Source organism: Muscardinus avellanarius (genome assembly GCF_963383645.1).
Source record: "Muscardinus avellanarius genome assembly, chromosome: 22".
Classification (NCBI taxonomy): domain Eukaryota; kingdom Metazoa; phylum Chordata; class Mammalia; order Rodentia; family Gliridae; genus Muscardinus; species Muscardinus avellanarius.
Window position 1 is genome coordinate 11,676,056 of NC_137808.1, and position 16,101 is coordinate 11,692,156.

The following is a 16,101-nucleotide window of genomic DNA, read 5'->3' on the forward strand; positions in this document are numbered from 1 at the left end:
ATATGAACATAATTTAATCACTGCTTCCCTCCCCAGTATATCTCTAATATTTCTTTTTTATTCAACTCTTTTTTTCTGGACTATCACATTTCTAATGGATAAGACTTCTTTCCAACTTTCCAACTGACATTTTCCTTTTCCTCCATTTTCTTTTCTTGGTATCACTTTTCTTCTGAATCTCTGGGCTTGATACTTTTTAAATTTGTCTGGTTGTTATTATTAGAAAATTCAAGCCAGTCTCTGCAAGGTCCAATACCCCTTCTTTAGTTGTTCTTGGCTATGTACACTGGAAGGGTTTTTGCTTCCTTCCCTTATTAAGACCATCTCAGAACACAAGCCAGGCCTACTACCCAAGTGCTGAATATACAGTGTTCTTGTAATAAAAATGAGAGTCCTTGGAAGCTAATTTTATTAGCTTACCAAAATGTGAATTTTCTATGCCAATTTTGTTTAACATGGCATTTGGAGGCATCACAATATTTTATGAAGGATGCAGTGTGTGAATGCCAGAGTTTGTTTCTGATGTTCTCATTTCAGTGACTCATGTGCCAACAATATGGCTAATGAGTAGATTAAAAAAATGTGACTATTATCTGAGAAATAAGTATTTGGTCATTATAGGTTATAATTTACATAATTCTGCAAGATAAAACAGGCACTTAAAACATTCTTAAAATATTAAAATGTATCTTCTATATAATGCATTTAAACTAACTCTATAATATCCCAATGTACTCAGATGACATTGCTAAATAATTACAAGCCCATCTTTTACTAAGTCTCCAATATAAGGTGAGCCCAAGTTTCAGGATGATTCATGATTGTCATGTGAACATACTTTAATGACTGTCCCTCCCCACTAAATCTCTAATACCTCTTTTTTATTCAAATCATTTTTCTGGGCATCACATCTTTAAAGGACAAGACTTCTTTCCAACTTTCCAACTTTTTTCCAGTCAACAGTCTCACTGCTACATGCCAAAATAACTGACCACACAACTTCTCTGAAAGAAGATTTATATGCTTACAGTTTTTGGAGATTTTAGGTTCAGTCCATGTGAGGCCGGATCTGTGGATCTCAGGGTGTGGCAGGGAGGAGCAGAGGGAAGGAAAGCACAAGGATCTGTTCTCACAACATGGAGGCCAGAAGCAAGACAGCAAGCAAGTCACAGGACCCTAAGACAAAAGCACAATACATTCTCTGGTCATATCATACCTGCCTAGGGTACCACAGTGGCAAGATTAGAGCTCTTGTGAATTAATTATACCAACTGTGAACATTAAAACATGAGCTTGTCAAGAGACATTCTATATCTAAACCTAACAAATATCCTCTGGGAAAATAATGTATCCAGACCCTTAATCAAGTTTTGCCTATTGTGAAATTTTAAATCATGCCTTTAGCAGGGCATAGTGGTACATGCTTGTAGTCCCAGTATTTGGGAGGCTGAGGTAGGAGGATCCCGAGTGCATGGCTAGCCTCAGAAATTTAATGAGGTCCTGGTCAACTTAGTGAGACTCTTTCAAAAATTAAAAAAGAAAATAGGAATAGGAATATATCACAGAGGTAGAAAGCTCCTGGTTTTAATCCTCAGGACCCCCCTTCCTAAATATAATACAACTAATAAATTGTGCTTTTGCCTTTGTTTTTTTCTATTATTGCGAAATTCTACAAACACATACATATGTATGTACATATACACAAACATATATACACACATATATGTGTATATATTTAACTAAATACATATAGCTATATATAATTAATTATATTTATAACATATATAATTAGGATATAATATATAATATAAATATGTATATTTACATTCTGGTCTCCATTATTTCTAATGAGAAGTCTGATGTCAATTGTATTGTTATTTTTTCCTGTTTACAATAGGTATCATTTCTCTCTCACTCCTTTCAAGCTTTAAAAACAAATTCCCTACAGATATGCAGAAATTTATGGCTTGGATCTGGAATGGAGCCAAAATTAATATTTCCTCCTCGAAGTTGTGCTTGTCAAGTACTTCTGTCACAGTGACAGAAAGCTGACCAACATGGGGGACTAATATATAGAGTTAATAGAATTTCTTCTCTACCCTTACATGTTAAAACATAAAATCATTTTATAAATGAAGACTATGTTGCTTGCAATGGCTTCTTTAGAGGAGAAAAAAATTTCCACTGACTTTTTTAGGAACTGAGGCTGGGGTTCTGTAAATTAGACTAACAAAAGATAGATTAACAAGAGAAAAGCCAAAGTCATTAACAAATACACTGTGCATGCACATGGAAACACTTAGAAAGGAGGCATGCTTGGAATCCAGGACTTATGTAACAGCTTAACAGAAGAACATGCGGTTTTCATAGCAGTGACCAGGCAAATGAAAGGACCTTGAAATTCTAAGGGCAGCACAATGTAGGAAGGCAGATGGGTGGGGAAACAAAGGGTATACAGGAGTTAGTTTAGTTAGCAAAGCTCACTGTATAGATTCCTCTGGCATCTTTCCTGGTTGATTAACAAGTGAGGTGTCTAGGTGATTTACTAGGGGAGAATAAGCTTTGCACATTTATATCATGCTTTTAAGCAAACAGAGGGAGGATAGAGAGATTTTCTTATATTTGCTTCTCAAATTTCTTTTTACCATAGAGCAGTTTTGTCTATTAAAGGACTTGCATAAATAGAATCAAACTATTCTGTGTGTCTAGCCTCTTTGCCTTACCAGCATAATTCTTGAGTTTATACACAAGTTGGTGACTTGTGTCTCCCTATTTTTTTGTGTGTAGATTTAAAAAAAAAACATACACTTTATGATGCATTGTAGTCACAAATGATAATGTAGTTCAGAGTGATAGTGAAATCCATGCACACATCACTTGGTGAGCGTCCCTCTACCTTACTCCCCACTCTCTCCCTTTCCCCATACATAATACTGAGTCTGGCACTGATAATTTCACATATGTGCATACATTCTGATGACTCTCTACCTTACACATATGAGAGAAAACATATGACCCTACCCTTTCTGTGACTGGTAAATCTCACTTCACATAATGTTCTCCAGGTCCATCCATTTCCCAGCAAATGAGATAATTTTGTTCTTTTTTAATGCTAAGTAGACTTTCACTGTATGTATATCCCATAAATTTTAATTCATTCATCTATTAATGGACACCTAGATTGGCTGCATGATTTGGCTATTGTGAATTATATTGCTATAAACCTGTGTCTTCCTATTGATGAATTGTATTTAATAGCAGAATATATCACAATTTATTTATGCATTATCCTGTTTACTGTTTTATTTGGGGTGCTTCTAACTTGAGGCTATCCATAATAAATATTTATGACTTCTAATATGTTGCTTTCGTGCATATATACTTTATTTTCTTCAGGTGAATGTTTAGAAATGAGTATCCTAGGTCTCAAAGTTCAAGGGTTGGAGAATCTGCTATACTTATTTCATTTCTAAAGTAGTTGTATGCCGGGCGTGGTGGCGTACGCTTGTAATCCCTGCGCTTGGGAGGCGGAGACAGGAGGATCACGCAGGTTCGAAGCCAGCGGCGTGCGCTGGCTTAGGAGACCCTGTTTCCAAAATGAAAATGTAAAAATCGGTCTGGGAGTGTAGCGCTGAGGTAGAAGAGCTTCCAGGAACCCCACTACCACAAAAAAAAAAAAGTAGTTGTATCACATTATACTTCTACCAGCAATGCATATGGGTTCTGGATGGTATATATTTGGTCTACAATATATGAAATGAATGATAGACAGATGATAGAAGATGAAGATGATAGATGATAGAGAGAAGTTTGCCACATAGATTTTGTAGTGGGGCTTGAACTCAGTGGCATTCTGCTTCTGAGCTAGATGTTTCAGCCCTAATTTATTTTTATTTTGAAACAGTGTCTTACTAAGTTGCTGAGGATCAAACTTAGGATTCTCGTGTCTCAGCCTCCCCAGTACGGGGATTACTCATACTGTGCCAACACTCTTACCTAAATATTTTAAAAGTATTAACTTCAAAGTGATTATGACACCCACTATTTTACAAAGAACCATGACTCTAAATGGACAATTTGTTCACTGTCATCACAGTTTGATAAAATGTAAAAATTAAAATCATGGTGTGCTACTTTTAGCAGTAATGGGTCATTTTGTAGGGCAAGAGTGAAATGTCAAAAACTGAGGAACAGTTTGAGCTTCTGCTAATTGTCAGGTAGATGAAGAAGCCCTTGACCGCAGACCGTCCTTGGCAGGTTTCACAACTGCCACCCAAGTTTCAACATCACACCTATTTTGAAATACATATTAGTTTTAGTTTCTTAAAACAAAAGCCTGATAATTTCCTGGGCTCTGCTTCTCAGAATCCTGCACGAGCCACTACTTCTCACCCACTTAATTGTCAAGTGCATTATCCAGCCAGAAATAAAACTTGCCCTCAATTTTGTCCCAAATCTTCAGAGTCCTCACCAGCCCTGACATTTCTGTGCTCCTCTCAAGTCTTCCAATAGAGGTTTTGGGGTCAGACAGACATCAAATTCTAACTCTAGCTCTTTCTGTGCCTTTAGAACTTTGCAAAAGTTAGTCATCGGAAACGGAAGTAATGAACCAGGCATGGTAGTGCATGCCTGTTATCCCAGTACTTGGGAGGCTGACAACGGAGGCTGACAGATTTGAGACACCAGCCAGTTTTAGCAACTTAGCAAAACCCTCAGCAATTTAGCAAAACCCTGTTTCAAAGTAAAATAAGTAAATAAATAAAATAGGGATAGGGTTTAGCTCAGAGTTAGAATCACCTGGGCAAACCTTGATACAAAAAGAAATACAGGAATGGGTGAAGGGAGAGAAGGAGGGAGGAGAGAGGGGAAGGTGAGGGAACAAATGGGGGCTTTAGAGTAAAATAAAGCACTTAAGTAAGAGATTATAACTACCAGTTGTTACACTTGTGGACATCCCTACCCTGACTTCTGTGCCACAGAGGAACTGTGGTGCTTCATGTAAGAGATAACATTAGAAACTTTTAACTACCAGTCGTTACATTTGCGGACATCCCTACCCTAACTTCTGTGCCACAGAGGAACTGTGGTGCTTCATGCTTTTTCAATGCATCTCATTTTTTCTCTGCGATTCATTTATCTAAATTATTTTACCCTCTGATAGGCCTTTTCATTTTTCTTTAGAAATCTAAATTCTCATGGTAGTGCAGGACTCAAAGGCCACCACTTTAGTTCTTTCTGATATCTTCAAAGCTCTTCCCCATGAAACAAACAAATTTTCCTCCGACATCTAAGTGTCCTTAAAAGGGCAATGTTAAACATATTAAAAGAACTTTTCTTTTGGCTATATATTATCTTTGTGTTTAATACTAATATAAAATAAAAACAAAAATAAAACCAATTCTATTTTATTTAATTGTATGTTTTAATTTTGAGAGCTAGAATTAATACCACACCATCTCCTTCTGCTGCTTTTCCTTTTTATGGAACTGGGGACTGAGCTCAGAGGTGTTCTACCTCTGATCTGAACTCCCAACCCTAAGGTTTTTATACTTGGCAACAGTGTCTTGCTAAGTTGCTTAGGGCCTTGATAAGTTACTAAGGCTGGCCTCAAACCTGTGATCCTTTCTCAGCATCCCAAGTACTGGGCTTACAGAGATGCACTACCACATCTGGCTCCTACTGTTTTTATAGCCTCCCTGAATGATAGTCCACACTCCCCAAGAGAAACTACACACTTTGTATGTGCCATAATCTACACTGATGTGGGTTATGTCATTTAATCTCCACAATTAACCTCCTAAAATAACTTCATAAAAAAGAAAGAGCTCACCAAAGTACTAGCAGTCCATATCTAATACCTGTTCTCTCTCAACCATAACGGTGCTCAGGAACTGTTTAAGAATGTCCAATGCACATTTGGAATTATAATTATATCTCACCCACATTAGATTTTTTTGTTCCAAACTTTCTTTTGAATACAGCATACTAATGTTCTAAAGTCTATTCCGTGTGTGTGTGTGTGTGTGTGTGTGTGTGTGTGTGTGTGTGTGTGTATGTACTGAGGACTGAACCCAGAGACATTCTAACTTTGAGCTACATCCCAAGCCCTACTGTATTGTATTGCATTTGAAACAGGGTCTCGCTGATATGCAGAGGACCTCACAAGGTTGCAGGGGCTGGCTGTGAACTTTTGATTCTCCTGTATCACCCTGCCAAGTATTGGAATTATCTCGATTCCTGTAGTGACACCACATGCCTGGTTTCATATAGTCTTGAGACTCAAGATAAATTATGCTTGTAACATCAGCAGAGAGAATGCTAATTTATACCAGACCTTCCTGTCTCAGCCTCTCAAGTACTGGGATTACAGGTGTTTGCTACCACATCCTGTTTATAATACCTCTTTATATATCTCGAGTGCAGATACATAATCTGCAGTACAGAATTCCCCATGCCATTCTACTGAAAAGTGATCCATGTTTGGCATTCTACTTTCATAGTAGTTTATCTGAGACTACAAAGCTCTTTTCAGTCACTGAAAAAATAATCTTATATCAAAAACAAGATAAAACAAGCCTTCTTCCATGTCCCTGAAAGTTTCTCTGATTTGATCAAATGATTTGCACTTCCTATAAAAACTTGTGGTTGAAATTTAATTTTTGAATTAACTCTATCCTTTGACATCTGATGCTATTTCAATTTACATAGGTATAATTTACATACCATAAAATAAGTTCACTAAGTATAGCATAAGGGGTATATAGGTCCTTGGTCAACCACCATGATTCAAGATAGAAACCATTTCCTTCACCTTTCAGAGTTCCTTGACATGCCTTTTAATTTATTTTTATCCCTGTTTTACTACCCGACAACCATGACCTTCCTAACACCACAGACCAATGTTGTCTGTTACAACTGGCGGAATGAGCTTTGTATATCTTTGTGAATCATCCAAATTCATAATTTCAGTCTAGTATATAAATTCTATGGAGTTATCAAGGATATAAAGTACCATTTGTTTTTTCTTTTCTTTTATATAGATATTCAGTTGTTATACAACCATTTGTTTAAAATATTTCCCCCTTTTTCCCCTAAATGGACCAGGCAATTCTGTCAAAATTTCAATTGGCTGTGTACACAGAGGTCTATTTTAAAATTATCTATTCTACTCCCTTGATCCATTCGCCTACCCAATAGTGATGCAACACGATTTGAGTCTCACACAAGGTCTTGGAATCAAGTGTGAACTTTTCAATTTCATGTTTAGTTTAAAACTTTTTTTTGTCTATTCTAGGTCTTTGCTGTTTCTATATAAATGTAAGCTTTAGAATAATTCTACTAACACTAGAACTTGAAAACATATGTCAGTTTGAGAAGAAATGATATATTCACACTGAATGTTCTAAAAAGTAAACAGCCTATGTTGTCACTTTCATTGGTCTTTAATTTCTTTAAATGTTGAAGTTTTTATTTTAAGATAATACCCAGTTTTAGTGCATTCATTTCTAGGAAGTTATTTTTGTTCTTTGGTATTGGAAATTGAATCCAGGGACATTCTACTTCTGAGCTATACCCCAAGCTCTATTCTTATTTTTAAATTTTGAAACAAGATCTCACAAAGTTGTAGAGGAACTTGGTAAATTTTTAAGTCAAACCCATGGTCCTCCTGTCTCAGCCTCTTAAGAACTGGGATTAGAAGCATGTGCCCCCATTCCTGGCTGAAATTTAATATTTTTATTTTGCAAATGTAAATAATATTTTAAACTATTCTCTAATTGTTACTAGGCAAAATATTAAAGTGGCCTTGATTTTTCTACATATGGATCCCTGATCTTTTTGTCTTACTAAATCAAAATATTATTTCAACCAGTAGCATTTTGAATATTTCTTTTCAGACTGTCTATGCACCTGATCATGTCATCTAAAAATAATGACATTTTTTTTTACTTCTTACCTTTTATTTATTTTATTTACTTCATACTTTTTCATCTGTATGTCTTTTCCCTGTATGTTGTTTCATAAAGAATTTCAGGGCAACAATGAATAAAAATGGAAATAGTAGGCATATCTGCATGACTCCCAATCTTTAAGAAAAATAATTTAGTATTCTACCATGGACTGTGTGTGATATTAGTAGTAAGTTTTGCATAAATACCATAAGCACACTGCAGAAGTAAGTCTCATTTCTTTCCTAATTGTCTTGGGAATTTTTATTATAAATATGTTCTAACTTTCAACAAATGCTTTTTATATTTCATTTGAGATCATCATATGATTTCTCTCCACCATTCTGAGAATCATCTGAAAACAGTTTGATTCATGACCTAATGTTAAAGCAAAAGTTGATTTCTAGGATAAACCCCAACTGGTCATGATGGATCAGCGTATATGTTAGAGTGCTTCAGTTGCACATTTTTGTTAAATAGTTTTGCAACTATATTCATGGTGGATATTATTTCTCCTTCCTTGAATTGCCTTTGACTTGACTTTATATTTAAATAATGCTGGCCTAATAAGAAGGAAGGATTCCTCCCTCGTCTGTTTTCTGAAACAGTTTAAAGTTTTTATCTTAAAAGTTTTAAATAATTTATCCATTGGAGTCACCTTTGTATAATTTTTCTTTGTTAAAAGTCTGATGACAAAGCCTTTTAAAAACATAGATATGATATCATTAAAATATTTTTCTTGTATCAACATTGGCAAATATCTCTCTGTCATTGAATTTGTCCATTTTTTTTTTTTTTTTTTTTTTGGTGGTACTGGAGGTGGAACCCAGGGGCTTTTCTACCTCCAGGCTATACTCCCAGACCTATTTTATACTTTATTTGGAAACAGTCTCATTAAGTTGCTGAGAACCTCACTAAGTAGCTGAGGCTGGCTTTGAACCTGTGCGATCCTCCTGTCTCAGCCCCCTAAGCTCTGGGATTACAAGCGTGCGCCACCACACCTGGCTGAATTTGTCCATTTATTGGTATCTATATTTTATTTAGATCTTCATGCTATTTTCAAAAAGTTACTTTTTAATATTTTCTTATTATTTTCTTTTAGTGTCTATAAGATTTGTATAAATGGCTCATTTTTATTAATAATATTAATGACTTATATGATCAATTCTATTCCACTGATTATAAATCAATCTATTATTGATTATAAATGTATTCTTATATAAATATCACACTGTCTTGACTACTGCAGCATTATACTATATCTTAATGAGATGAATGATGTCAGTCCTTAAAATTGCTCCTTCTTCAGTTTTGTGTTAACTATGTTGGTTTTTGCCTTTCAATATAAAATTTGGAACCAATTTGTTGATATTCACAAAATATCATGCTGGGATTATGACTAATGCTCCATTGAATCTACAGATCAAGAAGAGAAGTATTGATATGTTAATAATATTAAAATTTTTATTCATTAATTAGAGAAGTAAAATAAGTTCTTCCTCAGTAGCTCACATTTCCACAAACATTAAAATCATAAGGACACAAATTATTAGGTTTGGTTAGTTTCTACTGTCTTATCTTCAAGCTCATTACTTATGTGCTTGACTATAGTCTGTCTGCTGATGTATCCATCTAAGGTATTTCTCGTTTCTGTTATGGTGTTTTGCATAGTGTCATTACTTTTGACCTGAGATTCCATTTCTACCTTAAAACATTTATGTGATTGTTTAAAAATATGTTTGAAAACATAAAATTCATCACTTTAATTGCAAGATTTGGAGGTAGAATATTTAAAATACTGTGCATTGATTATTTAATTCCACAATGTTTCCATCATCCTCACAAAGATGCCACATCTCTAGCAGTAGTTAAAATTTACTATTAAGCTGTATCTATCAATTTATGTCTTCTGTTCCAAGTAATTAGATCTTGTCTCTGATTCCATTTATTGTCCTTTCCCTCTAGATTTAGGAATGGAAATTTTATCTTGGAAACACAGTTCACCAGTGGATCCAAAAAGTTATTGACTGCATTTATAATTTTCTTATTCTAAGGGCAGAGTGGCAACCAACTTCTGAGATCTTTATGTGTCAAAATGAAAAGAAAATTCTATGCATTTATTTTTCATTCTTAATTTTTTTCTGTACATCTATTTGGATGGTTCTATTGTTTTAACTTAAGATCCACTGGTCTTAGTATTTCAGTTGAAATTAAACCATCCTGTAGTTTCTTTTTTTTTTTTTTAATTGTTAGATTGAACCTAGAAACATTCTATCTCTGAGAAATATCCTCAGTTCTTTTTATTTTTTATTGTAAAACAGGATTATGCTAAGTTTTTGAGCTTGACTTGAACCTGTAATCCTTTTGTCTCAGCCTCTCACGTACAGGATTACAGGCATGCTCCACTATGCCCTACCCATTTTAGAAATTTTAAATGTAAATACTCTGTCTAGACTTTCCATTTGGATCACTTTGTACCTCTTATCTACCTCCTTTCTATATTGATATTTTTGTGTAAATCCTCGAGCATAGGTAAGATGTTTAAAATTGCCATTTTAAATTATTCTCTGTTGTATCTATTACCCCCATCTTTATGTGTGTGGTACTGAAGAGTATCACACACAATTGTTCTACCTCTGAGCTATACTCCATCCCTGCTGTATTTCATATTTTGGAACAGGGTCTCACTGAGTCAGCATGCCCTGGCCTTCAACCTGTAATCCTCCCACCTCAGCCTTCTAAGTGCTGAGATTGAAAGGGTGTGGCATCACACCTGTCTATCTACCACATTTTTAACAGATGGAACTTGTGATTGTGGATTATAATGAGCACTGCTGATCTGCAGATCTACTGCAGAAGTTCCTTCAGTCAGGCAGTTGTTTAATATCAATGGAGGAGTCTCAGCTTTGTCAACTGTCTCAATGTTCAATAAGGTCACAACGTTTGGTGTGAGTACTAGTAGAGTTCACACTGGCGTTTGTGTGCTTGTTTGGCTTCAACTCATTAAATATTTCCTTTTGAAAAAAAATCCTCTTCCTGTCTAGTTCTTTATCTCACAACACAACTTATTTCACTTTCCCAAACTTCAACCAGTATCTCATCATCTATCAAGACTTCCACTCTGCTTGAGTTCCTCCTACCTGAACCTGGCCTCAAGTAGAAAGCAGATGCAAATGTACGTTGCACCATTCCTTTCTTTGATTTTTTTAAGTACTTTGATCGGTGCATTGTAGTCTCACATCCTAACGAAGCTCACAGTGATAGTGACATACATGCACACGGCACTTGGTGAGCTCCCCCCTGGCTCTTTTCCTACTCCCTCCCTTCCCAATACAAGGTGTTAAGATTGTTATTGGTATTCTCAAGTATGTGCGTAACATCAGTAGAGTGATTCCTTCATTATCTCTCCCTCCCCACTTCTCCTCCCATAGAACACCTTCTTTTCTCCCTCTGGATGTTTTGTCAATCATCTGAAGTCCCTCTCGTATCTGAATTACTCTCTAGCTTTCACATGTGAGAGAAAATATATGACCCTTTGCTTTCCGTGACTGGCTAATATAACTTAGCATAATGTTCTCCAGGTATACCCATTTTCCTGCAAATGACATACTTTTATTCTTCTTTATTGCTGAGCATTCATTGTGTGTGTGTATGTGTGTGTCTGTGTGTGTATATTTTATTGCAGTGCTGGGAATTGAACCCAGGGGCACTGTACCTCTAAGCTACACCCCAGCCCTATTTCCTTTTTTAAAAAATTCTTTATTTTGAAGCAGAGTCTCACTAAGCAGTGGAGGATCTCACTAAGTAGCTGAGGCTGGCCACGAACCTGTTGTCCCCCTGTCTCAGCACCCCAAGTATTGGGATTGCGAGTGTGTGCCACCACACCGGGCTCAATGTGTGTATATCACATAATGTTGTAATCCATTCATCTGTTGATGGACACCTAGGCTGGTTCCCTAATTTGACTATTTTGAATTGGGCTGCTATCAACATGGCAAACCCGGGCATTCTACCTCCAATCTATATACCCCTAGCCCTATTTTAATTTTAATTTTGTAACAGGGTCTCGCTAAATTCCTGAGGGCCTCACTAAATTACTGAGGTTGGCCTCAAACCTGTGATCCTCCTGTCTCAGCCTTTCAAGTACTGGGATGCCAGGCATGTGCCACCTCACTGGGCTGTACCATGTCTCTCTTTGTTCAGGGACCACAGTCCTGCTTTGCTTCTTGTAAAAACGAATGAAGGCAATTGTTACTTACATATAGTCTAGTTTTCTGTTCATGGCATGAGGAACAGTTTCATACCAGTTATTCCTTCATAGTCAGAAGTGAAGTTCTGAATTATATTTCATGCCACTGAATATCCATCGCAACTGAACATTATATAACCACAAAATGACATTAATTTTATTATGACTTATTCACTGAATTATAGGAAAATTTAACCTGTTTTATTCTAAAATTCATTTTTTTCATTTTTTTGATTTGGGTATTATATGCACAGTTTTATATGATTTTGTGGTTTGGGTATTTTATGCATATTTTTATTACTATTTTTAAAAAGATTTTGTAATTTTAAAGTGAAGAGATCTCTGCCTCCACAGTTTCTCTGAATACATTTTAAATTAGCAAAAATGAACTCAAATTCACTTGAATAAGTAATGATCATATTAATTCATATTTATGGAACCCTATAATTATGTGTCAGGCAGTGTGTTAGATTTTCATATAGTTTATTTCATTGAAAGCCTATACCATTTAAGGGTAATTATTATTATTATTGCTCTGATATCACAAATGAGGAAACAACTAATGTAGGCACAATTATAATGCTCACTTTATGTATAAGAAACTAAATGCTTACAGAGACTGTGAGCAAATATGTAACAATGAATCCCACTATTGTGCATAATTATAATGCACCAATAAAATGAAAAAATATAGTTCTCATAAAATAAGGTTACATGCTTCTAGGATATAAACTTAGGTTCACTCCAGAAAGCAGCAAATGGATATTAATTTCTCTTTATAAAAGAAAACAATTGTGAAGTCGGTGTGTATGATTTAGCATTTTCCAGAAGAAAAGTAACCTTAAAATCTAAAGCTTTAGTATATGGAAAGGGGCAGGAATGTGAAAAACATTTCTTTGTTAAAATTACTCAGTATACATTTGAGACTTCAAAGGCTCATACTAGAAATAGCATGTAGTTTATGTGACAGCTTCATATTTATTTTCACTTTTATAGGTATTGACATCATTATTTTGCAGGCACAAATGTTTTCCCCATTTCCAAACCTTTTACATATAAATATTTATTTATAATCAAGCTCACCAACATTTGTATTTCTCCAAAGATCTCCTCACCGTGACAATCTGTTCTTCTTTGCTCTAGACATGGATTTATTTATATTCTAGCACCTCCCAGTGCACTGTGCACAGACTGTAGTAGGATTCATTACACATTTGTTGAATAAATGAATAAATGCAATAAATAAGTAATGAAAGCCCAAAGTCCCATGTCTGCTCTCCAGGTTACCTCTGCCAATTACTTACTCTTTTTTCTTTCCAGAGTTCCACATCTGTAAATCACATAGAGTGCTGAAGGAGTTATTGTTCTTCCACAGAGAACCTAAATTCCAATATTTTATGCATTCTCTCTACCCTCTACACATTTTCACCAAGTTAACATGCTCCATTGTGAGGATCCAGATCAAAAATTAGAAATGACCATCACCCAGCAAAATCACCTTGATACTTTTTCTGTCTTTGCTGTCTTTTTCTCTTTCCCACATGAAATTGTGCCTTCTTTTCTAATATCAGAGACTAGCTTTAAAATGTTTTATTAAGTGGAATCGTGGTGGTTCTTTTGCTCAATATTAGGTCTGAGGGGTTCATCTGCGTTTTTATGTCATTTTGATTATTTTATTCTCATTGCTGTAAAGTATGCATTTATTTGATAATAACATTGTTTACTTATCTATTGTAACATAGATGGATATTTGCATTATTTCCAGGTTTGGGTAGTTTCAATGCCGCTATGAACACTTTGTACATATCATAAACTACATATATTCACACACACACACACACACACACACACACACACACACACACACACACGGTTATATTTTCAAATTGCTTATGCAAAAAGGCTGGGTAGTATTCCGTTTCCACAAATCTTACAGAACCCCAAATTATTTAATGATAGACATGGCTTTACTGAATGTACTGCCAAGAATTATTTAGATATGATCGTAGTAACAGCAGTAAAAGTAACAACGATAAACCAATATTCATGCTCACAATGTGCTACATATCTCATCCTGTAACAACCTAATGAAGTGAGTAACAAGTATGTTTCTTCAGTTTGAAAATGAGAAAACCTAAATTAGGGGACATTACATGATTAGGCCAGGGTGTCACAGTTAGTAAAAGGCACAGTGGAAGATTCAAATTCAGGTTTATACCACTCAATAACAATGCTTTTAATTTAATTTTATTTTTACTTATTTGGTGATCCTGGGAGATTGAACCCACCGTCATTCTACCTCCAAGCTACACCACAAACATTTTTAAGTGCTTATTTTGAAATTAGGTCTTCCCAAGTTACAGAAGCTGGCCTTAAACTTGTTATCCTCCTGTCCTAGCCTCCCAAGTACTGAGATTATAGGCATGTACCACCAAACCCAGAACAGCTGTGCTTTTTTTAAGCTGTATTATATTCCATGGAGTATGACATAACACATTTGTTGATTTATTTTGTGGTACCAGGGATCAAACTCAGAGCCTCACATGTGTGAGGCAAGTGCTTTACCAGTAAGCTGCAACACCCTGACCCACCCCAAACTTTTATTTTTGCAATGAACTCTGAAGTGACATTATATTTATATACATGGCACACAAATCTATTTACCATTTCATAAAGAGGCAACTTCAAGTCAGTTTCTTTGGTTATTTTGAGAACAGATACCATGAACAAGTGTGCATGAGTGTTCATGTTAAGATATATTAGCCAGGTGTGGTGCTATGTGTCTATAATCTCAGTACTTGGGAGGCTGAGACAGGAGGACCTCAGATTTGAAGACAGCCTCAGTAACTTAGCAAGGCTCTCTTCAACTTAGACCCTGTTTCCAATTAAAAAGTAGAATGCCCCTGAGTTCCACCTCCAGTATCACACACACAAAAAAATCTTGGCTACATTTATGGGGTGAAATTGCTTGGTGTATAGAAAATGTGTTTTTAACATTTTAAGGAGATGCCAAATTCTCTTTAAAGTGCCATTTTCATTCCTTGAAAAAACAGTGGCCCCATGTTATTGACAATACTTGGCATTGTGATTCTTTTTAAAATTCCTTCTAGCTGAACAGGTATATAGTATCTCATTGCATTTTTATTCTGAATTTCACTAATGACTAAGAATGGGGAGCATATTCTCATGTGCTTATATCCATTTGTACATCTTGTTTGGGTTTTGGATTAAAAATTTTTTCATAGTCTTAAATAGACTTGTCTAATTTTAAGAGTAATTTTATATTCTTGACACAAGTACTTTATCATATATGTTTTCAAAATATTCTTTCATTGGCTTGTATTTTTTAAAGAATATATTTTTGATGAGGAAAAGTTCTTAATTTGGTAAAGTACAATGATAAGTTTTATCTTTCATAACTAGTATTTAATGATTTTAACCTAAGAAATATTTTCTTAGTCTAATTCATAATGATTCTCTACTGTGTTGTCTACAGGATATATTTATTATTGTACATATTATTTTACGTTTTTACCTACTTTAACTTAGCTTGTGGTCCATTTCAAGTAAATGCTATTCTGCCATGTATGGTACGGATTCAAGTTGAAATCCAATACTTCTAGCACCAATTGTTTAACAGGCTATTTTTTCCCCAATTGAATTACCTTGGCACTTTTGTAGAAAATCAATGGGCTATATAGGTATGTACCTATTTCTGGACTCTCTTTCATTCTATTGATCAGTGTGTCTACTCTTACTCTAATTTGTCAAGTACAATACTTTATAGTAAGTATTACGATCAGGCAGTGCTAGTCTTTCAACTCTATTCTTTATTTTCAAAATTCTTTAGGTTAAGTCTTTTACATTTCCATATAAAGTTTAGAATAATCTTATTAATTTCTCTAA